General features: G+C 42.2%; 1 protein-coding gene and 1 long non-coding RNA gene across 6 annotated transcripts in view; both read left to right on the top strand.

The window, feature by feature from the left end:
* The window catches only part of GRIP1 (glutamate receptor interacting protein 1), a 535,595-nt gene that overhangs the window by 56,439 nt on the left and 455,380 nt on the right, over positions 1-23,776 (top strand). The gene's annotated exons all lie outside the window — the stretch shown is intronic.
* Positions 7,091-11,765, top strand: LOC122456090. Its single transcript, XR_006274751.1, has 3 exons — positions 7,091-7,134; positions 9,690-9,694; positions 11,601-11,765. It is a non-coding gene; the product is annotated as an uncharacterized LOC122456090 (long non-coding RNA).

Genomic DNA, 23,776 nt, shown 5'->3' on the forward strand with positions numbered 1-23,776 from the left:
TGGACTTTCTCCAATTTGTCCACATCTTTTCTGAAATGTGGCACCCAGAACTAGACACAATACTCCAGTTGATGCCTAATCAGGGCAGAGCAGAGTGGAAGAATTCCTTCTCATGTTTTGCTCACAACACTCCTGCTAATATATCCCAGAGTGATGTACACTTCTTTTGCAACAGCGTTACGCTGTTGACTCATATTTAGCTTGTGGTCCACTATGACCCCTTAGATCCCTTTCCGCAATACTGCTTCCTAGGCAGTCATTTCCCATTTTGTATGTGTGCAACTGATTGTTCCTTCCTAAGTGGAGTACTTTGCATTTGTCCTTATTGAACTTCATCCTATTTACTTCAGACCATTTCTCCAGTTTGTCCAGATCATTTTGAATTATAATCCTATCCTCCAAAGCACTTGCAACCCCTCCCAGCTTGGTGTCGTCTGCAAACTTTGTAAGTGTACTCTCTATGCCATGATCTAAATCATTGATGATCATTGATTGAACAGAACCGGACCCAGAACTGATCCCTGCATCACTCCACTTGTTATGCCCTTCCAGCATGACTGTGAACCACTGATAACTACTCTCTGGGAACAGTTTTGTGAATGTCTGTCTGTAAAGAGCTATGCAAGTGTACAGTGCTAGATATGTTTGTAATTTTTTTTTTAACTAATGAGCTATTAAAATCAGAGAATCCTTTTCATTACTGCAAGTTTGAGACGACTACGTGAGAGTCACAAAAAGGAGTACTATGAGCCTGAGGGGAAGGGAGAACAGTTTCAGTGTTCATGCAATTTATCTCCAAACTCTGTGGCTCAGTGCTGAGCAGTCACAAATATAGCAGTTTTGGCACGTTTATGAGAAGAATTCATTCTTCACCCCAAATTACTCATTTGGTGGTTGTTTTGTCCTGAAGTAGAGTGAGTGTACAGAATTAAGATTACATCTGGTAATTAAAAAGATATTTGACATCAAAATTAAAAAAATAAAATGGTATCAAATGCAAAAACATGACCATGTGTTAAGGTGAAGAGCACGTTTCTTATTGATTTATTTTTTTGCACTCCCAGAACAAGTGCGTCTGTTGTCATCTTTTCTGCCCTTCATTAAGGGGCACCATCTCAAGTGCTCACATGCAGACAAGCCCACGCCCACTGGTTTTGGCCAAGCTAACTTCTATGACACTGCATCCTATATTTGTCAGTGATATTATCATATGACTATGACATAATTATAATGTATTTTATGCAAGATAAGTCATGTGAGGTGTCATTGGAAAAGGTATGATTTGCTAAATATGATTATCCTATTTGTATGCATGTATCATTTTTGTATCTGAAGTTATGAATATTGACTATATATCTGTATTTCAAATGTAGACCTGGGTAACGCCCACTAGGCGGGATGCTTTCAGTCTAGAGAGTGGGCGGGGAATGGGCCATTAGGAAAAAACAATATGCCTTAGGATAAGCTTATCTCCCACCTGGGGAGCTTTCCTGAGAATGCTACAGACATTCTGTAAATAATGGCTGTTATGACTCTACAAGGACATGCGATGAGACCACATGTCTCTGGACTCCATCTTGGGATGTCAGTATTTTTCCACAGACTGGTTTGGGAACCAAGCTTGGGAACAAAAGGTTCCCGCCATATGCAAAAGCTGTATACGGCAGGGAGTGACCTCATTTGGTGTTCTTCACTCCTCACCCAAGGAGACTCCTGGAAACACCTGAGGAACAAAAACTGAACTGGGGGAAGTGCTGGATCCAAGCTAAAGGGATTTTTAGCCTGTGAATGAAACACCTGGGAATTCCAAACTGTAAAGCAAGTGCAGCTTGCCCCTTAAGAATCTGCAGCCTGCTTGTATCGTCTCTTAGGGTGAGACTCTGCTATTCATACCCAATCTATTTATTCGATCCACAATGAAAATTAAGATCACTCCCAAATGGAGGCTGCAAAAGAAGCAGGTCAGGCACAAGTTGAAGATTCAAGATTTGAAGGATCCTATTAAGCATGACCACTTCCAAGTAGTCTTAGAAGAAAAGCTCTCATCACAGTTTCTGGAAAAAATTGAGGAACACTGGAGCCAGCTGAAAGCAGTAGTCATCAATGCCTGTGAGGGACCATAGGCTACCAAACCAGAAAACATCAGGACTGGTTTGATGAGAATGATGCTGAAATTGAGCAACTCATTAATGAGAAGAGAATGGCATTTCATGCTTGGCAGAATGACACAAATTGTAATATAAAGAGAGAAGCCCATGCCAAGGCGAGGGCGGAAGTCCAACATAAAACCAGAGAACTCAAGAACAAATGGTGGACTGAGAAAGTGAAAGAACTCCAACATCTCGCAGACATCCACAATACATGTGGTTTCTTTAGTGCCACCAAGGCTGTTTATGGGCCAATTTGTCATGGTATGAATCCTCTTCTCTCTAAGGATGGAACCGCACTTCTGAAGGACAACAAAGTCATCAATTCTCTCTGGAAAAAAACATTTTGAAGCTCTCCTTAACCGTAATTCTATGGTTGCAGATGAAGTCCTTGAGCAAATCCCTCAATGACCATTTAGGGATGAGATCAGAGACCTTCCTAATTTGTATGAGGTACACAATGCCACCAAGCAGCTGAACAACAAGGCAGCAGGTCTAGATGGGATCCACGCTGAAGCCTTTAAAGACGGTGGACCAGAGCTAATTCAGCATCTTTACCTGCTTATCCTTAAAATCTGGATAAAGGAGGAGATACCCAGTGAAATGAGGGATGCCCTGATTGTCACCCTCTTCATGAAAGGGGATAAAGCAGATTGTGGAAATTATTGTGGTATCTCCCTCCTAGCCATTGCAGGCAAAGTTCTGGCGCGGATCCTTGCAACTCGCCTTCTGCCCCTGTCGGAAGAAATTTTACCAGAGTCACAGAGTGGTTTCTGACCATGTTGTGGAACTGTGGATATGATCTTCGCAGCACAGCATATGCAAGACAAGTGTTGGGAGCAAAACCAACCACTGTAAATGGCTTTTATTGATTTAGCTAAAGCCTTTGATTCAGTGAATCGCCATGCACTTTGGACTGTACTTTCTAAGATTGGATGTCCTGATAAATATATCAATGTCCTAAAATAGCTTCATGATAACATGTTCTTAACAGCACTGGCTCCCAGAGCGAACCTTTCAAAGTACAAACAGGAGTAAAACAAGGCTGTATCATCATTCCAATTGTGTTTGCGGTTTTTATCGCCATCATTCTTTACCTAGTTGTTGGGAAGTTTACAGCTGGCATTGAAATCTTTTACAGAATGGATGGAAAGCTGTTCAGGCTTAGCAGGCTGAAAGCCAAGAGTAAGATCTCCACAACATCTATTGTGGAACTTCAGTATGCTGATGACAATGCAATCTTTGCCCGCTCTGAGAAGGATCTTCAAACTATCTTGAATGTGTTTGCTGATGCTTACGCATGTCTTGGTCTCACTCTTAATATCAAGAAGACTAAAGTGCTCTATCAGCCCTCTCCAAATGAGATATTGCATGTCCCATCTATCAAAATCAATGGAGTGACACTGGAGAATGTTGATAATTTCCTCTACCTGGGAAGTCATCTTTCATCCAAGGCAGATATTGATGCAGAAATTCAACATCGCCCGAGCTGTGCCAGTATAGCTTTTTCTCATTTACGGCACAGGGTTTTTGAAGATCACGACATTTGAACAGACACCTAGTTTCTTGTTTATCAAGCTGTTATTCTCCTAACACTATTGTATGGGTCCGAAACTTCGACAACCTATAGACACCACTTGAAAGTCCTTGAGATGCACCATCAATGCTGCCTTTGTAGGATTCTGATGTTCAAATGGGAAGACAGGCGCATCAATATTAGTGTCCTGGAAGAGGCAAAGACCACCAGTATCGAGGCAATGATGATCCATTAGCAATTCCTCTGGACTGGTCACATTGTCCGAATGCCAGACCATTGCCTCCCAAAACAGGTGAAAGAAGGGTACCGTAACATGGGTGGACAATGGAAGTGATATAAGGGCTTACTGAAGGACAACCTAAAAAAGTGTAATATTGACGTTGACACTTGGGAGACACTTGCCTAGGATTGCTTAAAATGGAGTGAAGTCCTACGTGATGGTCCCCTGCATTTTGAACTTGTTCGCCAACAAGCTGAAAAGGACAAGAGGCGCAGAAGGAAGGAGAGACCGACTTCCAGTCATGGTCAACAGCCTTCTGCTGAGCTTGAAAACATCTGCCCTCATTGCAATAGAACTTGTGGTTCAAGGATTGGCCTTATTAGCCACCTGAGGATACATAATTCCCATGGAAGATGGTCATACTCGGTAACGAGTGATTTCCCATCATTTTAGTATATTAAGCTTAGTTTGCGTTTTTTGTTTATTTGCTAGGTAATCTGCTTTGATCTGTTTGCTATCTCATATAATTACTTAAAATCTATCTTTTGTAGTTAAACTTGTTTTAGCTTTATCTAAACCAGTGAGTTGGAATGAAGTGTATAGGAATCATAACTCAGGGGTAAAGGCTGTTGCATATTCCTGTCCACATTGAGGGTGAAAGTGAATTTTATGAGACTACTCTGTACAGTTCCCTGTGCAACACAAGAAGGTATAATTTTGGGTTTATATTGCACAGTGGGTGCATGCCTGATGAGCTGGGAGTTTCCTTAGCTGTAGCCTTCCTATGCAGGGGCTGGTCAGAGAGCCTGCATGTAACTGCAGCTGGGTGTGTCCCTACCTGTATGTGTGCGGGTGAAAGTGCAGCCTGGAGGGCTTTGCAGCTTGTCACTGCAATACAGTACGAGTCAGGCTGGTGGGTCAGAGGGCTCAGTCGTACCACAGTTCCAGGTGGCAACCTGAGGGGAACCCAGCACAACTCCCTCTTTCCTTTCTGTCCTGCTGTCATTTTTCTTAGATCCCTGGGTGTGTCTCCTAAAAATTCCTGACTTGCCCCTCCTGCCATAGTTTTCATCTAAGAAGGAGAATCTGGTGTGAGTGCTCCTCTTCTGAGGCCATGGGAGTTGTGTGTGTGCGCACATGCTTGTCTTCCTGAGCCAAAGCAGGGGAGGGGAGATCCTGAGGCAGCCAGAGCTAGGGAAAGCATTAAGTTTTATCAATTTCAAATCAAGAATACTTAGCTGTTTATATAGTAGTCTTATCAGTAGATCTCAAAGCGCTTGACACAAGAGGCCAATATCATTATCCTCCCTTTACGTATGGGGAAATGGTGACACAGAGGTGAAGTTGCCTCTGAAGGTCACCCAGCAGGCCAGTGGCAGAACAAAATTAATGAATTTGCATTTAAAATGTACATACATTATATGTAAAATGCACTTTCCTTGGCTCACCATAGCTTGGATGCCTTACTGTCTCCCCTTCCTAGGCTATGCTCAGAGACCGCCTATGCCCTCCTTCCTGCATCAGGAAAAGAGAAGACTTTTTGTTGGCTTAAGCAGCTGTCCTTTCCAGCTCCCACTACCTCAGCAAGAATGGCAGGCAGATGTCTTAGTTGGGCCTGGATAGGAGAGACCCTGGGCTTGCCTGTAGGGGGGAACTAGTAGACGTGATATACCTTGATTTTTGTAAGGCTTTTGACTTAGTTCCTCATTACAGTCTCATAAGCAAACTAGGGAAATGTGGTCTAGATGAATTTACTATAAGGTGGGTGCACAACTGGTTGAAAGACTGTATTTGAAGTCTAGTGACACTTTAAAGACCAACAGATTTATTTGGGCATAAGTTTTTGTGGGTAAAAAAACCCATTTCTTCAGATGCATGGAATGAAAATTACAGATACAGGCATAGATATACTGACACATGAAGGGAAAGGAGTTACCTTATAAGTGGAGAACCAGTGTTGACAAGGCCTGTTCAGTCAGGGTGGATGTGGTCCACTCCCAATAATTAATGAGGAGGTGTCAATACCAAGAGGGGGAAAATTGCTTTTGTAGTGAGCCAGCCATGCCCAGTCCCTATTCAAGCCCAAATTAATGATGTTAAGTTTGCAAATGAATTGTAGCTCTGCAGTTTCTCCCTGAAGTCTGTTTTTGAAGTTTTTTTGTTGAAGAATGGCTACTTTTAAATCTGTTACTGAATGTCCAGGGAGATGGAAGTATTCTTCTACTGGCTTTTATATGTCACCATTCCTGATGTCTGATTTGTATCCATTTATTCTTTTACATAGAGACTGTCTGGTTTGGCCAATGTACATGGCAGAGGGGCATTGCTGGCACTTGATGCCATATATCACATTAGTAGGTGTGCAGGTGAATGAGCCCCTCATGGTGTGGTGGATGTTGTTGGGTCCTCTGATGGTGTCGCAAGAGTAGATCTGGGAATAGAGTAGACAACGGGTTTGTTGCAGGGATTGGTTCCTGGGTTAGTGTTTCTGTAGCGTGGTGTGTTTTTGCTGGTGAGTATTTGCTTCAGGTTGGGGGACTGTCTGTAAGTGAGGACTGGCCTGCCTCCCAAGGTCTGGGAGAGTGAGAGATCGATTTTCAGGATAGGTTGTCGATCGTTGATGATGTGCTGGAGAGGTTTTAGCTGGGGGCTGTGTGTGATCGCCAGTGGTGTTCTGTATTTTCCATGTTGGGCCTATCCTGTAGTAGGTGACTTCTGGGTACCCGTCTCACCTGGGGAAGTGAGGAAACAGGTTGACAGAGCAAAGTGTAGTTATCAGTGATTTGCTGTGTATCTAGTGGGGTCCCACAAGGGTCATTCCTGGGTCCGGTACTAGTCAATATTTTCATTAATGACTTGGCTAATGGAGTAGAGAATCTGCTTATAAAATTTGCAGATAACTCCAGGCTGGGAAGGGTTGCAAGTGCTTCAGAGGACAGGTTTAAAATTCAAAATGACTTTGACAAATTGGAGATTTGGTCTGAATTAAACAAAATGAAATTCAATAAAGACAAGTGCAAAGTAAATCACAAAATAAAATGCATAGCTACAAAATAAAATGCACAGCTACAAAATGGGGAACAACTGTCTAGGTGGTAGAATTGCTGAAAAGTAGTTATAGTGGATCAAACTGAAAGATTTGCCAATGTGATGCAGCTGCAAAAAAAAAAAAAAGGCCAATACTGTATGATTCTGGGGTGTATTAATAGGAGTGTTGTATGTAAGACACAGTAGTTAATTTCCCACTCTACTTGGCACTGGTGAGGTCCCAGCTCAGCGGTGGCCAACCTGTGGCTCCGGAGCCACATGCGGCACATCAGAAGTTAATATGTGGCTCCTTGTATAGGCACTGACTCTGGGGATGGAGCTACAGGCACCAACTTCCCAATGTGCCAGGGGGTGCTCACTGCTCAACCCCTGGCTCTGCCGTGGGCCTTGTCCCCACTCCACCCCTTCCCGCCTCCTCCCCTGAGCCTGCCGTACCCTCACTCCTCCCACTCAGAGCCTTCTGCATTCCACGAAACAGCTGATTGGGAGGTGCAGGGAGGGAGGGTGAGGCGCTGATCGGCGGGGCTGCCAGTGGGTGGGAGGTGCTGAGAGCAGGGGCGGGGAGGCGGAGCTGATGAGGGGCTGCTGACATATTACTGTGGCTCTTTGACAATGTACATTGGTAAATTCTGGCTTCTTCTCAGGCTCAGGTTGGCCACCCCTGCCCCAGCTGGAGAACTGTGTCTAGTTCTGCACATCACAATTTAGGAAGGATGTGGACAGATTGGAAACAGTCCAGATAGCAACAACAATGATAAAAGGTGTAGAAAACCTGACCTGTGATGAAAGGCTGAAAAAAAAGCTGTCAGGGCTGGTCTGGTTTACTTGGTCCTGCCACAGTGCAGGGTGCTGGACTTGATGACTTTTCAAGGCCCCTTCTAGCCCTATGTTTCTATGATTCTATACCTGACAAATTTTGTGTAGTTCCATGTGGCATTTTAGACAAATATATCTATTTTCTTATATGACAAGTAATTTGCATAGAGCCACAAACATCAGTTTTTAAAATCCTGTATGGATTTAGTGTTGGTGAAAGGTGTTCCCTTGAGGTTTTATTTCCCTGAGAGGGTTCTCCAAGCATGAAGAGCAAGTATGGAAGAGGCAAGGGCCTTGTTCCTTGCACTCTTCATAAGAAGAAGGTCTAGGGCTCAGGCAGAGGGGGTGGAGAGGGGGACGCAGGCATCTTGTGGGGGAGCTAAGGGAAGCAGTGGTGCTTGAGGGAAGTGTGGTTGCTGGGCAAGAGGAAACCTGTGTGAGAGCTGCTATAAGCTGGCATTGGCCCTTTTCACCCTCATGTTGTTCCCCTATTAACCCATTCTCTCCATAACAGCTCCAGTTCCCCCAGTAGCCCCTGTACCTACCTTTCCTTCAAGTAACTACTCATTTCAACTACCCTTTTCCCCAGTAGCTCTTGTCCACATTTCCTCTGCAATAGTTCTTTTGTTCCCCTACCCCCACTCATTTCCCCACTTGCTCCTTGTCCCTTCTTCCAAAGGTAGTTGCTCCTCTCACCTCCGCTGTTGTGGCACTGATGCACACACCACTGAAGTAGGGGTGTCATTTCCTATGGGGCTGTGGTGTAGAAGTTTTTTTAAAAACGTCGATAAACTAACCTAACCTAACCTTCATATTCCCCAGATGAGAAGTGGATAAACTCTTTGCATTGACCTTAGACTACACTACTGCTATGGGGCAGGGGGGCAGTTGCTCCCCTAGACCTTGGTTCCTGTCTCCTCCCTCTGATTTTTTTTTTTTTTAGCTCCTCACTGGCTGGCTCTGTTGTGTGTCCCCTGGAGATGTAAGGGCTGTTGTGGGGTTGACTGACCACTGCATTGTCAGCGCTACTCCTCGCTGGCGGGATGAGAAGCAGCAATGGCAGTCTGCGCCGGAGCTGAGCACAGATCAAACAGAGTCCTGGTCCCTGCCCCAAACTGGCCATCAGTGAGCAACTCTCACCGCAGACTGTTCTCCCTTCTCCCCCTTCCACCCCTAGTCTCTGGGTGGGACCTGCTTCAGGTAAGTGTTGCCCAGAACCTGCACCTCTGAGCCTCATCCCTGATCCCCCTCTCTCACTCTCTGAACACCTCGATCCCAGCCCGGAGCACCCTCCCACACTCATTTCTGTCCCTACCCCAGAGCCTGCACCCCCACCAGAACCTTCACCTTCTCCTGCACCCCAGCCCCCTGAGCCAGCTCAGTGAAAATGAGCTAGTGAGTGAGGGGGGATGGAGTGTGCGAGGGTGTGGCCTCAGAAGGGGTGGGACATGGGTGGGGCATCAGAGGAGGGTGGGGCGGGGCGGGGCGGCAAGCATATTTGCTTTTGTGTGAGTTGAAAGTTGGCAGCACTAGTGGGACCAGTTCACTAACTCCCCACATGCAGCTGAGACCTGTTGGGGTGGAAGAAGCAGGGATACTGACACAACTTTGCTCCCCTTCTCCCACACTAGAATTTTTCTGAAATGAAGCTCGTCTGCTGAAGCCGCCTCCCTCTCCAGTGGGGTTCCCTATGGCTGGGGTTAACAATAGAAAAGCCATCTTGCTACATAAGTTCCATGCTGGCCCCTAATGGTGGCCAAACTAAACTGCAGTCCAAACCCTCGTTCAGTCCAGAGTTCCACTGAATTCATAACATTTCGCTTGTGCAGTGGGAATGCATGAAATGTCATGTGAGATGCATGATGCCTCTAAGGTCTGTGGGCTGGTGCCAGTAGACCCATGCTAATCTGGTTCCCCTCAGTGAAAGTATAACAGGTTGGCTGACTTGCTGTCATTCTCTCTGAAATTGTGGCTGCACTGTCTGACCTTCTAAAGGGAGTCACAAACCATAGCGGATGAGTCAGTCCATCTCAGAGCAACACTAACTCATTTTGTTTATTTTTATATGAACCTTCTTAGTTACAAGTGTAGGAGTGAGAATGCTTTTTAGAGCAGCTGCTGCTCTCTAAAGGAAGGAACTTCTTCCCCTCTTCATTTTTCCACCTGTTCCAATGACTTCTGAAGTTTTGTAGAGGAGATGGTTTAGTGGCTATGCCCAAGTGTGGGTAGTTGGGAGAGTGGGCTCCTTATTTAGCCACATTTCTCTCCTGTTTACACACACACCCCGTTTCTATGAGGTTAAAACATTTTTGATCCTCTGAAGTTTACAATGCCAGGGCACATTTGAGCCATATTGCAATAGAGCTGTGGTAAGGAAAAGGTAAGAAGCTTCACAAACAGAATTAGTGTTTTGTTTTGTTTTAATTTTGTGTAGAATAACTACTTTGTAATGGAATAGTAGATTTAAAAATTGGCATGTCATATTCTATTAGATTATTACAATTTTAAGGCACAGTCAAACTTTTGAGCAAGAACTGAGTGCCTAAGTCCTCCTCGAGGAAGGGAGGGCAAGGAAGAAGAGAAAAGCAGCTAGTCCAGTAAGAAGAGGGAAAGAGCCAATGAAGATACCTGAGTTCAGAGCTCCAGGAAGATTCAGGATGACTTGCAGAAGATTGCAAGGGAGAATAAAAGACCAGAGGACTTGCAGCCAGAAAGAATAGGAGGAAGGCTGGAGAATCATACCATCACCAGGAAAAGGCAGATATACGAAGAACAACAGACAGGCCTGTCACCAGAGCTAATCCAGAGAACAGAAAGGTGTGCTGTCGGCCAGGAGCTAAGATACGGGATGTGGACCAGAGGCAGAAGAGGATCCTAATGGGAGCAGGAAAGAATCCACTGATTATCCTTCATGTTGGAACAAATGACACAGCTAGATTCTCGCTGGAACAGATCAAGGGAGACTATGCCAGGCTGGGGAAGCCGCTTAAGGAAATGGAGGCTCAGGTGATCTTCAGTGGGATTCTGCCTGTCCCTGCAGAGAGTGAAGGCGAGAAAAGATTGATGATCAACAAATGGCTTAGGTAGTGGTGCTATAAGGAGGACTTTGGAATGTTTGACCACTGGGAGGCATTCATGAACAGAGGACAGTTTTCATGGGATGGACTCCACCTGAGTATGGAGGGAAATAGACTTCTGGGATGGAGGTTGGCACAACTCATTAAAAGAGCTTTAAACTAGGAGCTTGGGGATGACTGTTGGGAGATGCTCATGTAATCTCCATGCCTGATTTTAACGTTGAGAGGGAGGAAAATCAAGTAAGAATAGATACAGCAATGGAGAAAGGAACAGCAAAGGGTAGGGGCATGGACCTTAAGAGGAAGGATAGTGCTGATACCAGTCAGATAGGCGATACTGACAGTAGAATGACTGTACTTGGGGTGAGGAATGTGGGCGAAGCCAAGCAGCAGCAGTTAAGATATTTGTATACCAATACAATGATCCTGGGTAACAAAAGTGCTTGGGTTGCAAGTGTTTGGAGGATAGGTTTAAAATTCAAAATGATCTGGACAAACTGGAGAAATGGTCTGAACTAAATAGGATGAAATTCAATAAGGACAAATGCAAAAGTACTCCACTTTGGAAGGAACAATCAGTCACACACGTTCAAAATGGGAAATGACTGTCTGGGAAGGAGTACTGCCGAAAGGGCTCTGGGGGTCATAGTGGACCACAAGCTAAATATGAGTCAACAGTGTAACGCTGTTGCAGAAAAAGCGAACATCCCTTTTGGGAGGCAGTAGCAGGAGTGTGGTAAGGAAGACACGAGAAGGAATTCTTCCGCTCTGCTCTGCACTGACTAGGCCTCTGCTGGAGTACCGTGTCCCGTTCTGGGCGCCACATTTCAGGAAGGATGTGGACAAATCAGAGAGAGTCCAGAGAAGAGCCACACAAATGATTAAAGGTCTAGAAAACATGACCTCTGAGGGAAGATTGAAAAAATTGGGTTTGTTTAATCTGGAAAAGAAAAGACTGAGAGGGGACATAACAGTTTTCAAGTATATAAAAGGTTGTTACAAGGAGGAGGGAGAAAAATTGTTGGGCAAAAGTCAACATGGTTTCTGTAAAGCGAGATCATATTCTTACTAATCTATTAGAGTTCTTTGAGGGGATCAACAAACATGTGGACAAGGGGGATCCAGTGGACATAGTGTATTTAGATTTCCAGAAAGCCTTTGACCAGGTCCCTCACCAAAGGCTCTTATGTAAATTAAAAGTTGTCATGGGATAAGAGGGAAGATCCTTTCATGGATTGAGAACTGGTTAAAAGACAGGGAACAAAGGGTAGGAATAAATGGTAAATTTTTAGAATGGAGAGGGGTAACTAGTGGTTTCAGCAAGGGTCAGTCTTAGGACCAATCCTATTCAACTTATTCATAAATGATCTGGAGAAAGGGGTAAACAGTGAGGTGGTAAAGTTTGCAGATGATACTAAACTGCTCAAGATAGTTAAGACCAAAGCAGACTGTGAAGAACTTCAAAAAGATCTCACAAAACTAAGTGATTGGGCAACAAAATGGCAAATGAAATGTAATGTGGTTAAATGTAAAGTAATGCACATTGGGGAAAAAATAACCCCAACTATACATACAATATGATGGGGGCTAATTTAGCTACAACTAATCAGGAAAGATCTTGAAATCATTGTGGATAGTTCTCTGAAGATGTCTACACAGTGTGCAGTGGCAGTCAAAAAAGTGAACAGGTTGTTAGGAATCATTAAAAAGGGGATAGAGAATAAGACGGTGAATATCTTATTGCCCTTATATAAATCCATGATATGCCCACATCTTGAATACTGCGTACAGATATAGTCCCCTCATCTCAAAAAAGATATACTGGCATTAGAAAAGGTTCAGAGAAGGGCAACTAAAATGATTAGGGGTTTGGAATGGGTCCCATATGAGGAGAGATTAAAGAGATTAGGACTTTTCATCTTGGAAAAGCTGAGACTAAGGAGGGATATGATAGAGGTATATAAAATCATGAGTTGTGTGGAGAAAGTGAATAAGGAAAAGTTATTTACTTGTTCCCATAGTATAAGAACTAGGGGCCACCAAATGAAATTAATGGGCAGCAGGTTTCAAACAAATAAAAGAAAGCTCTTCTTCACACAGCGCACAGTCAACCTGTGGAACTCCTTGCCTGAGGAGGTTGTGAAGGCTAGGACTATAACGGTTTAAAAGAGAGCTAGATAAATTCATGGAGGTTAGGTCAATTAATGGCTATTAGCCAGGATGGGTAAGGAATGGTGTCCCTAGCCTTTGTTTGTCAGAGGGTGAAGATGGATGGCAGGAGAGAGATGACTAGATCATTACCTGTTAGGTTCACTCCCTCTGGGGCCACCTGGAATTGGCCACTGTTGGCAGACATGATACTGGGCTGGATGGACCTTTGGTCTGACTCAGTATGGCCATTCGTATGTTCTTATGTTTTTCTTAACTGTTGAGGACAGGACAAAAAGCAATGGGCTTAAATTGCAGTAAAGGAGGTTTAGTTTGGACATTAGGAAAAATTTACTAACTTTCAGTGTAGTTAAGCATTGGAATAAATTGCTTACGGAGGTTGTGGAATCTCCAACATTGTCTAACCTGCTTTTAAAAATCTCCAAACACCTGTGTCAGGGATGGTCTAGATAATATTTAGTCCTACCACGAGTTCAAGGGACTGGATTAGATGACCGCTGGAGGTCTCTTTCGGTTCTATGATTCTATGAAAATGGAGGAACTAGAACTACTGGTGCAGGAAGTGAAACCAGATGTTACAGGGGTAACAGAAACATGGTAGAACACTAATCATGACTGGAGTACAGTCATTGAAGGGTATGTGCTGTTCAGAAAAGACAGAAATAAAGTCAAAGGTGGTGGAGTAGCATTGTATAGTAATTATGAGGTAGACTTTAAAGAAATTAGAAGTGTTGGAATGGATAAAACAGAGTATGTTTGGGCCAAAACTACTTTAGGGAATAAAGCTACTAAAGGTTCCTCTGATATAGAGCTTGGGATGTGCTACAGACCACCAGGGTCCAATTTGGATATGGATAGAGATCTCTCTAATGTTTTTAATGAAATAAATACTACTGGGAATTGTGATTATGGGAGACTTCAACTTCCTAGATATATATCGGAGGATAAGTGCTACAAATAATAGTAGGGGCCAGATTTTCCTGGATGTGATAAGTGACAGAGTTCTTCACCAAATAGTTGCTGAACTAACAAGACGTGATGCCATTTTAGATTTGGTTTTTGGTGAGTAGTGAGGACCTCATAGAAGAACTGGTTATAGAGGACAGCTTTGATTCAAGTGATCATTAGCTAACTCAGTTTAAACTACATGGAAGAATAATCAAAAATAGATCTGCAACATTTTTTCCATGTTTAAACACATCAGTTTCACCCTGAAACACAGTCTAAATTAAAAAACAAAACAAAAACCAAGATCACTCGCCAGTTTCACTGGAAGTAGAGATTTTCCCCCCTACACCACCTAAATGAGAACTTACCCTATAAACTTCTGCATTTTGGTTTGCCATTGCTAGGAGACAGAGTTTATACTTGGCTTGGGATATTACAAAATACGATTTTTATCAGAGCTGTGCAAAATTTTTGCAAGTGGCCTGCAACTCAGTACTGTTTTCTCAAAATGTTCCCTAAAAAACATGAGAAACTCAACATTTTTGTCTGAATTTCACAGAGATTGAATTCAGAGACAAACACACACAAACTCTAACTCAAGGAGTGTAAACTCAAAGTGAGTAGAAACCAAACAAACTGTTCATACTGCCTGCAGTTTGAACCTACCAAGATTCATACAATTCCATTTACTGTTTGGGGAAATGTGAAAATATAGTTTATCTCCTCCATTTTTTTCTCTAGTCCTAAAGTGAAAAAAGAATTTGAAAATCTGAATAGAGAAATGTTTTGGTGTGTTATATTTAAGTATTAACAAAAACATTTCTTTGTGGGAGGAGGGTTAAACATTCACCTGGACTGTTGGGCATCAAACACAATGCCACAATTCTAAAAAGGACTATAGACTGAATAGAGAACTGAGAACCAGTAACTCCTGAATTATAATCATGGTTTTGCCACTGACTCTGTTCATGATCTTGGACAAATCATTTAAGTATCTCTGCTTCAACTTTCCTTCCTGTAAAATCAGGACAATACTTGCCAACCAGGCATAGATGGTAAACTAATTATTTGTGAAGTACAGAATGCACTTTGTAGAAATGGTGAGTAAATATTATTAGGGCATAAGAAAATGAAACTGATCTACTGATTTATGAAGCCGACTTATTCCAGGGCAGGTTATTAGACTGGGAATCAGGAGACTTGGGTTCTATTCCTGGCTTTGCCACTGATCTGCTGTGGGACCTCAGGCAAGCTGTTTCACCTATGTACCTTAGTTTCTCTTTTCACTTTTTGTCTGTCTAGTTTAATATAAATCAATCAGAGTGTTAGAGAAAACAGCATCAATTGTGAAAAGTAAATTATACAGAAACTTTAAAAAAAAATAGGTTTAGCATGACAGTGTTCCTTTGAGCAGGCTTCATTGCAATCTGTTGCAGTATCTTTGATACAAAAATCTTAAAGTACATCTTTCAAGAACAGTACAAAAAATTGTCAAATCAGTAAGTCCTCCCGGAAGAATTCTTAAATCTGTAAAACAAATGCAAGTTATTTTAAACAAAATAAAATACTTGCAATGAAATGTCTACAAATAAACACATTTCACTTAACAATCTTCATTATAGATTTCCAATAATCTGGAGGGATAAAAGCTGCTTTGCAAGTAAATTGAAAGTAAACTCAAAACAGAAGACGATTCTTCACAAACATTAAAATACCATATTATATTAAACTTGGACTGGTTTTATTACTTAAAACAAAACTACTAAGCAACAGCTACATTTAGAAAATCATTTTCTATGGAACAAGTGAAGTCTAGCAGCAGTATAAGTTTTCAAATAACTTCCTCTCTCAAATAGTCTGTCATATAATCAATAACCCAATAAATAGCAAATTAAATGCATCAGCTACAATTCGTACAAAGCAGTATTTACTACAGTGGCTATACAAAGTTTATAAGAAAGTAGATTGTTTCCCTCATCCAATTAAAAAGAATGTCACCATATTGATGATTGATGTGCTGTAGAAACTTCTACTGTAATTAAGGAGAAGACTGTTTATTAAAAAACATTTACTAATTCATGCTAGATAAAATCCAAACTTCATGGCCCATGAAGCATGATAGTATTTGATTGTGTATATATGCAATAACATGTCAGCTCCTGCATGAACTCCCACTGACATAGGACCATCATAAAATTAAAAATGCAGACAAATAACTCAAAATGTAGATTCAAAATGGAAGATCTGTCTTTCAAAGTAAAATATATGTAAGAGACTATCAGTCAAAACAATTATATTTTTACCATGTCAATTAAAAATGTCATTGTCAGATCTTTCCTTGATAGTGATTAAAACTCGGGGCTTTAACATTTGAGATATTTCATATTATAGACTTTAAAGTCAGAAGAAACCATCATGATCATCTAGTCTGACCACCTATACATTGCAGGTCACAGAACCTCACCCATCCACTCCTGAAATAGACCCCTAACCTCTGGCTGAGTTACTAAAGTTCTCAAATCATGGTTTAATGACTTCAAGTTACAAAGAATTCACCATCTACACTAGTTTAAACCTGCAAGAGACCTGTGCCCCATGCTGCAGAGGAAGGCAAACTCCCCCCCCCCCCCCCCGGTCTCTTCCAACCTGATTCAGGGGAAAATTCCTTCCTGACCTCAAATATGGAGATCATTTAGATCTGAGTATGTGGGCCAGACCTATCAGCCAGACACCTGGGAAAGAATTCTCCGTTGGCACTAAGAGCTCTCCCCATCTAGTGTCCTGTCTCCAGCCCTTGGGGATTTTTGCTACTGGCAGTCGCCGTTGGCCACATGCTATTTTAGACAGTTTCATCATACCATCCCCTCCATAAACTTATCAAGCTCAGTCTTGAACTCAGGTATGTTTTTTTTTTTACCCCCCAACTGCTCCCCTTGCAAGTCTGTTCCAATGCTCCACGCCTCTGTTGGTTAGAAATTTCAAGCCTAAAATAGTTGGTGTCCAGTTTATATCCATTTGTTTTTGTGTCCACATTGGTGCTTAACTTAAATAACTCCTCTCCTTCCTGCTATTTATCCCTCTGATGTATTGAGAGAGAGCAATCATATCTCCCCTCAACATTCTTTTAGTTAGGTTAAACAAGCCATGCTCTGAGTTTCCTTTCCTAAGGTAGGTTTTCTATTCCTCCGATCATCCTAGTAGCCCTTCTCTGGATCTGTTTGAATTGATCTTTCTTAAACATGGGAGACCAAAATTGTACACAGTATTCCAGATGAGGTCTCACCAGTGCCTTGTACTAACACTTCCCTGTCTCTACTAGAAATATGTCACGTGATGCATCCTAGACTGCATTAGCCTTTTTCATTGCTACATTGCATTGACAGGTTATAGTCATCCTGGGATCAACCAATACACCCCGGTCTCCTCATCTGCCCTTTCCAACTGATAAGTCCCCCACTTATAACAAAAATTCTTGTTGTTAGTCCCTAAATGCTTGACCTTGCATTTTGCACTACTAAATTTCATCCCATTTTTATTACTCCAGTTTACAAGGTCATCCAGAACTACTTATATGATATTCCAGTCCTCTTCTGTATTGGCTATACTTCCCAACTTTGTGTCATCTGCAAATTTTATTAGCACACACTCACTTTTTGTGCCAAGATCAGTAATAAAAATGTTAAGAGATTGGTCCCAAGACCCAGTCCCCGAGGAGCTTCATTAGCAACCTCAATCAAGCCTGACGGTTCACCTTTCAGTATGACCTGTTGTAGTCATCCCTTTAGCCAGTTCCTTATCCACTTTTCAATTCTCATTACATTTTCTCCAATTTAACTAATAATTTCCCAAGTGGAACTGTATCAAATGCCACACTGAAATTAAGGTAGATTAGATCTATTGCATTTCTTTTGTCTAAATAATCAGTTATCTTCTAAAAGAAGGAGATCAGGTTGGTGTGGTACGATCTACCTTTTGTAAAACTATGTTGTATTTTACCCCGGTTACTGGTCAACACTATGTCCTTAATTATTTTCTCTTTCAAAATTTGTTCCAAGACCTTGCATACAATTGAGGTCAAACTAACAGGCCTGTAGTTTCCTGGATCACTTCTTTTCTCTTTCTTAAAAACAGGAACTATCTTAGCAATTCTTCAGTCAGAATGTATGACCCCGAGTTAACAGGTTCCTTAAAAATCCTTGCTTTCAGGCTTGCAATTTCATGTGCCAGTCCTTTTAATATTCTTGTATGGAGACTATCTGGGCCCTTCCAATCTAGTCCCATTAAGCTGTTTGAGTTTGACTTCCACCTCGGATGTGGTGATTTCTACCTCCATATCCTTGTTGCCATTAGTGACCCTGCCATTACCCTCAAGCTCTTCATTAGCCTAATTAAAAACTGAGCCAAAGTATTTGTTTAGGTGTTGGGCCATGCCTACACAATCTTTAATCTCCAGCCCATCCTCTGTGCTTAGTGATCCCATTTCTTCTTTCCTTGTTTTCTTCTTATTCATATGGCTATAGAACCTTTTACTATTGGTTTTAATTCCCTTTGCAAGGTCAAACTCTGCTTAGCTTTTGGCGGTTCTCACTTTATCCCTACATTTTCTGACCTCCAAGAGGGAGTTTTCCTTGTTGATCCCTCCCATATTCCATTCCTTATATAGGCTTTCTGCTTTCTCTTAATCACCTCTTTTGAGATCCTTACTAATCCAGCTTGGTCTGCAACCCTTCCCTACAATTTCTTTCCCTTTGCTTGGGATATAGGGTTCAGATACTTTAAGTCAAAGTTGCAGAAGCTAATTCCAAGGCTCCTCCACATTCAGATCCTTGGGTTCTTCAGTCCAGTCCACTTCTCTAATTCCCATAATTTTTTATGGCTCCATAACCATAACACTTTGTGCATGGTTAAACTGGCAAATTCTTGGGGGAAAAGAGAGCTTTGGTCTGCATTGTTCTTGTATCTTGGGGTTTATATGCTTAGATACTGAGGGGAGACTCTTGAAACGCTAGTGAGGAAAATGAAAGAAACCAAACTGAAACTAACTCTTTTACAAGTTTATTTTATTGTGTGGATTGGTTTGTATCCAAGAGCAAATGTTTTAAAATTTAGTGTAAAGTGAGCACTGGGCTCTCGGTTATAAGTGTTTTGTTATAAACACATCTCCATATCAGCCCAGTTTTGAGCAGAGCCATGTGTATTTTTTCCAAATGTATTAATGATCTGTTGTGCCTATTTGAAGATATGCATGTGATCATAAACTACATCTTAAATGTAGTGCTGGTGAAAGGTGTTGGTGTGAGAGGTGGACAGCAAGCGGGCAAATTTCCCAGAATACATCAAGACTGATGTTTGGGAGACTTCTATGGGTAACACGCATAGCTTGGTCTTAATGGCCCAGGCGGTTCTTGGCCTTTTTGAGTCTGCCAATTTAATGCAAAATGTGATGGTGAGTCTATCATGTGGGAGCTGGAACATGGACAGGTGGCAACCCTACTATGCAAGGCCACCCTTTTTCCTAACCTGACAGGTTCAGCCGTGTTTGGTCCTCTTCCTCCCAGAACCTGTGACAGCTACTGATTTAAAGTGACTTAAAAACTACTTATTCAAAACAAAGCACTGTTTCTTCACCTAAAGGTGTATAGCATGCAGAGCAAAGAGATAAACACACAGAAGGCCTACACTGTATGCATGGGTTTTACCTACACTGTAATCTTTCCCTGCAAGATTTTGTAAGTTCCATTCATCCCAGTTACTCCCATCCGGCTGGGAGAGTCACCCGGCTCGCTGCAGTTTCTCCCTGTCTGTGTGTCTGTCAGCATTCCTCGCTGATGGCAGCAGCTGAAAACCCATTCCCATCTGCCTTCCTTCCTAGGCCCAGTATCTTTTAAATGTTGGTATCCCCTTTCAACCTGGGTTCAGAAATGGAAAGAATAAAGTTTGTCTGCTTAGCTGGAGCCACACAGGGAGTATTTCTCAATTAATTGCTCTTCCCATTGTTTTCTCCCTGATATTTTCTTGACTGGACTACATCCACCCTGATCGAATTGGCCCTGTCAACACTGGTTCTCCACTTGTGTGGTAACTCCCTTCTTTTCATGTGTCAGTATAATAATGCCTGCTTCTGTAATTTTCACTCCATGCATCTGAAGAAGTGGATTTTTTACCCACAAAAGCTTATGCCCAAATAAATCTGTTAGTCTTTAAGGTGCCACCGGACTCGCTGTTGTTTTTCATGTATACAGACTAACACGGCTACCCCCGATAGTTATCTTTGTGATTGTTTCATTTCCTGTTTCCCCACTAACTGCTTCCTTTGTTTTAACTTCTTGCAGTTAGGCAGGATCATATCAAAAGGTAAACTGAAGTGCACCTCATAACTCCCTCATTCTCCATAAGCTCTGTAGCTCATTAGTTACTCCTGAGGGAATTCTGCGCCAAAAAATAAATAAAAAGATAAATTCTGAGAGTGATATTTTAAAACTCTGAAAAATTCTGCAAATTTTGTTTGTCAATAAATAAATGTGGAGGCTCCAGCATGTCAGCGAGGAGCACAGGCTGCTGGCTGCATGGAGGTGGGAGATCACCCTGCAGACCACCCCCTCTCCCTTGGACAGGAACTTGGTGGTGAGGCTGCACCCAACCCTGACACAGTGCAAGGGCTGGGCCTGCCCCAGAAACTCTCCGGGTCCCTGCCCCTCTGTGCCAGGCACACCAGGTGTGGGCAGGGAAGCTCAGCCCAGCAGGATCCAAGTGTAGAAGGGCCAGGTGTGGGGTAAGAGGGTTCTGTGTGGGACAATCTGGGTATAGGCAGCTCAGTGGGGGATATGGATGTATGGGGGCTCGTTGGGGTGTTGCAGTTGCATACGCAATGAGATTCTGCAGGGGGGTCTCCAGGTGAAGGTGGTTGGGACTCCAGTGCGGGGCGGTGTGGGGGGATGGGACTTGACAGGGGTTCTGGGTGTGGTGGGCTCAGGGTGCTGGGATACTTGGCAGGGTAGGGATCTGGGTGTAGCTGGTTGGGGATCAGTGGAGTGGGAGTCTGGAGTAATTTTCTGTAGGGAACAATGAAATTTGCAGGGGGGGCATGAATTCTGTGCGGTGGTGCAGAATTCCACCAGGAGTAATAGTGGTATATGCACTGAGGCATCTATTCCCCCATTGAGTAGTAATGATATCTTCTATGAGTCTTGTTTTCTTTAATAAACATATCTTTCAAGCAAGTTCTGAGCTTTTTGGAGTTTATGCAGGCAAGACCTTCCATTCTCTATTCACACAGGCATAATCTTCTACAACTACTCACTGCAGTCAAGTGCCCCATCCTTTCCCCATTAAATAAAATACAAACAATAAAGATGCAACGAGAACAAATATTAATGCAACATCCAGGTTCACTTCTAAATATGTTTTGCAATATAAAGTAATTTCAGCCATACTTTTTTCTCCCTCCCTTCCTTTTCTATCTCCACTAACATTCAAAAAGCCGGATGCAATTCCTTTTCCAGAGCCCATTGACATTGCTCATGAGTCAGCCATTTATGGATCATTTGAGAGTAACATGAGGTGTTCCCTTTGCTCCTGCTGGTCTAGGAATGAAGAAACAAACTATATTATTAAACTTGTTTTCCAAATAGTGTCACTTTTTTCTACCCAGTAAGTTGTGGGACTGGCCATTGCTCAGCATTTTTTTTCTGTGGAATTAATAGGGATTGTTTTCTGTCAAGGTTTTAGTTTTCTTATTTGGAGTGATGTAATGTCCTGCATATTATAGGATCTCACATGCTATACTGGGGTTTCAGTTTAAGATTTGGTGTATGGCTCCTGAAACTAAGAAACACAAATGGTGTCACTGTGGGCTTACTAGGCCAGGTGTCCTTCAGGAAGAGCCCAGACAGTGAACTGAGACTGATCTTGCATGAGCAGCTGACACACAAGATGCTGAAGTTGTGCATCCTGATCCACAATTTATCCTCTCTTCTCTGTGGTCATTTGAAAGTCATGGACAGAACCTTACAGAGTTTGGTGTTTACTAAGTTTAAAAAAAGATCTCCCTAAACAAATGAAAGACCTCTTAGCTACCATGAGTATAAGAAGAGTATACAGGGAATCTTCTCTCCATTGCTCACAGGAAAGTGGAAGATTTTCATTATGTATGTCATATATTTATATTACAATAGATCCCAAATGAAATCAGGGTCTGATTGTGCTAGGTGCTGTACATTAATATGATGAGAAACTGTTGTTCCCTGAAGTCCTTGCTATACAAATAGACAAGACATTATATGTCCCTCCCTTTCCTGCTCTTCTCCTCTTTTCATTGCCAGGCTGAATAGCTAGTAACATGGCTAGCAATTTCCTGATAGAACAGCTTGGGTTTTCCCACTGTGGGTAGAAAATGGGGCAACATACCATTACTGGGTCAGACCAAAGGTCCATCTAGTCCAGTATCCTGTCTTCCAACAATGCCAAGTGCCCCAGAGGGAATGAACAGAACATGTAATTATCAAGTGATTCATTCCCTGTCGCCCATTCCCAGCTTCTAGCAAACAGCGGTTAGGGACGCTGTCCCTGCCCATCTAGGCTAACAGCCATTAATGGACCTATTCTCCATGAATTTATCTATTTTTTTTTTAACCCTGTTAGCGTTTTGGCCTTCACAACATCCTCTGGCAAGGAGTTCCACAGGTTGACTGCATTATGTGAAGAAATACTTTCTTTTGTTTATTTTATATTTGCTGCCTATTCATTTAATTTGGTGACCCTTAGTTCCTATGTTATGAGAGGAGTAAATAACACTTCCTTATGTACTTTCTCCACACCAGTCATGATTTTATAGACCTCTATCATATCCCCCCCTTAGTTGTCTCTTTTTCCAAGCTGAAAAGTCCAAATCTAATTAATCTCTTCTCATATGGATGCTGTTCCATACCCCTAATCATTTTTGTTGCCCCTTTTCTGAACCTTTTCCAATTCCAGTATATCTTTTTTTGAGATAGGGTGACCATAGCTGCATGCAGTACTCAAGATGTGGACATACCATGAATTTATATAGAGGCAATATGATATTTTCTGTTTTGTTATCTATCCCTTTCTTAATGATTCCCAACATTCTGTTAGCTTTTTTTTTCACTTCCACTGCACATTGAGGGGATGTTTTCAGAGAACTGTTCACAATGACTCCAAGATCTTTCTTGAATGGTAACAGCTAATTTAAACCCCATCATTTTATATATGTATATTTGGGATTATGTTTTTCAATGTGCATTACTTGGCATTAATCAATGTTGAATTTCATCAGCCATTTTGTTGCCCACTTACCCAGTTTTGGGAGATAACTGACTGGGAAGAGCTACAAAAGTAAGTCCAAAGCAATCTTGAGTAGTTTTGTATCATCTGCAAATTTTGCCACCTCACTGCTTATCCCTTTTTCCAGATCATTTATGAATATGTTGAATAGTACTAGTCCCAGTATAGTACTAGAGGACACCACTATTTACCTCTTTCCATCATGAAAACTGACCTTTTATTCATACCCTTTGTTTCCTATCTTTTAACCAGTTACTGATCCATGAGAGGACCCTCCCTTTTCTCCCATGACAGCTTACTTTGCTTAAGAGCCTTTGGTGAGGGACCGTGTCAAAGGCTTTCTGAAAATCTAAGTGCACTATATTCACTGGAAAAAAGAAAAGGAGTACTTGTGGCACCTTAGAGACTAACAAATGTTAGTCTCTAAGGTGCCACAAGTACTCCTTTTTCTTTTTGCGAATACAGACTAACACAGCTGCTACTCTGAAACCTATATTCGCTGGATCCCGCT

Source organism: Dermochelys coriacea, chromosome 1 (genome assembly GCF_009764565.3).
Source record: "Dermochelys coriacea isolate rDerCor1 chromosome 1, rDerCor1.pri.v4, whole genome shotgun sequence".
Classification (NCBI taxonomy): domain Eukaryota; kingdom Metazoa; phylum Chordata; order Testudines; family Dermochelyidae; genus Dermochelys; species Dermochelys coriacea.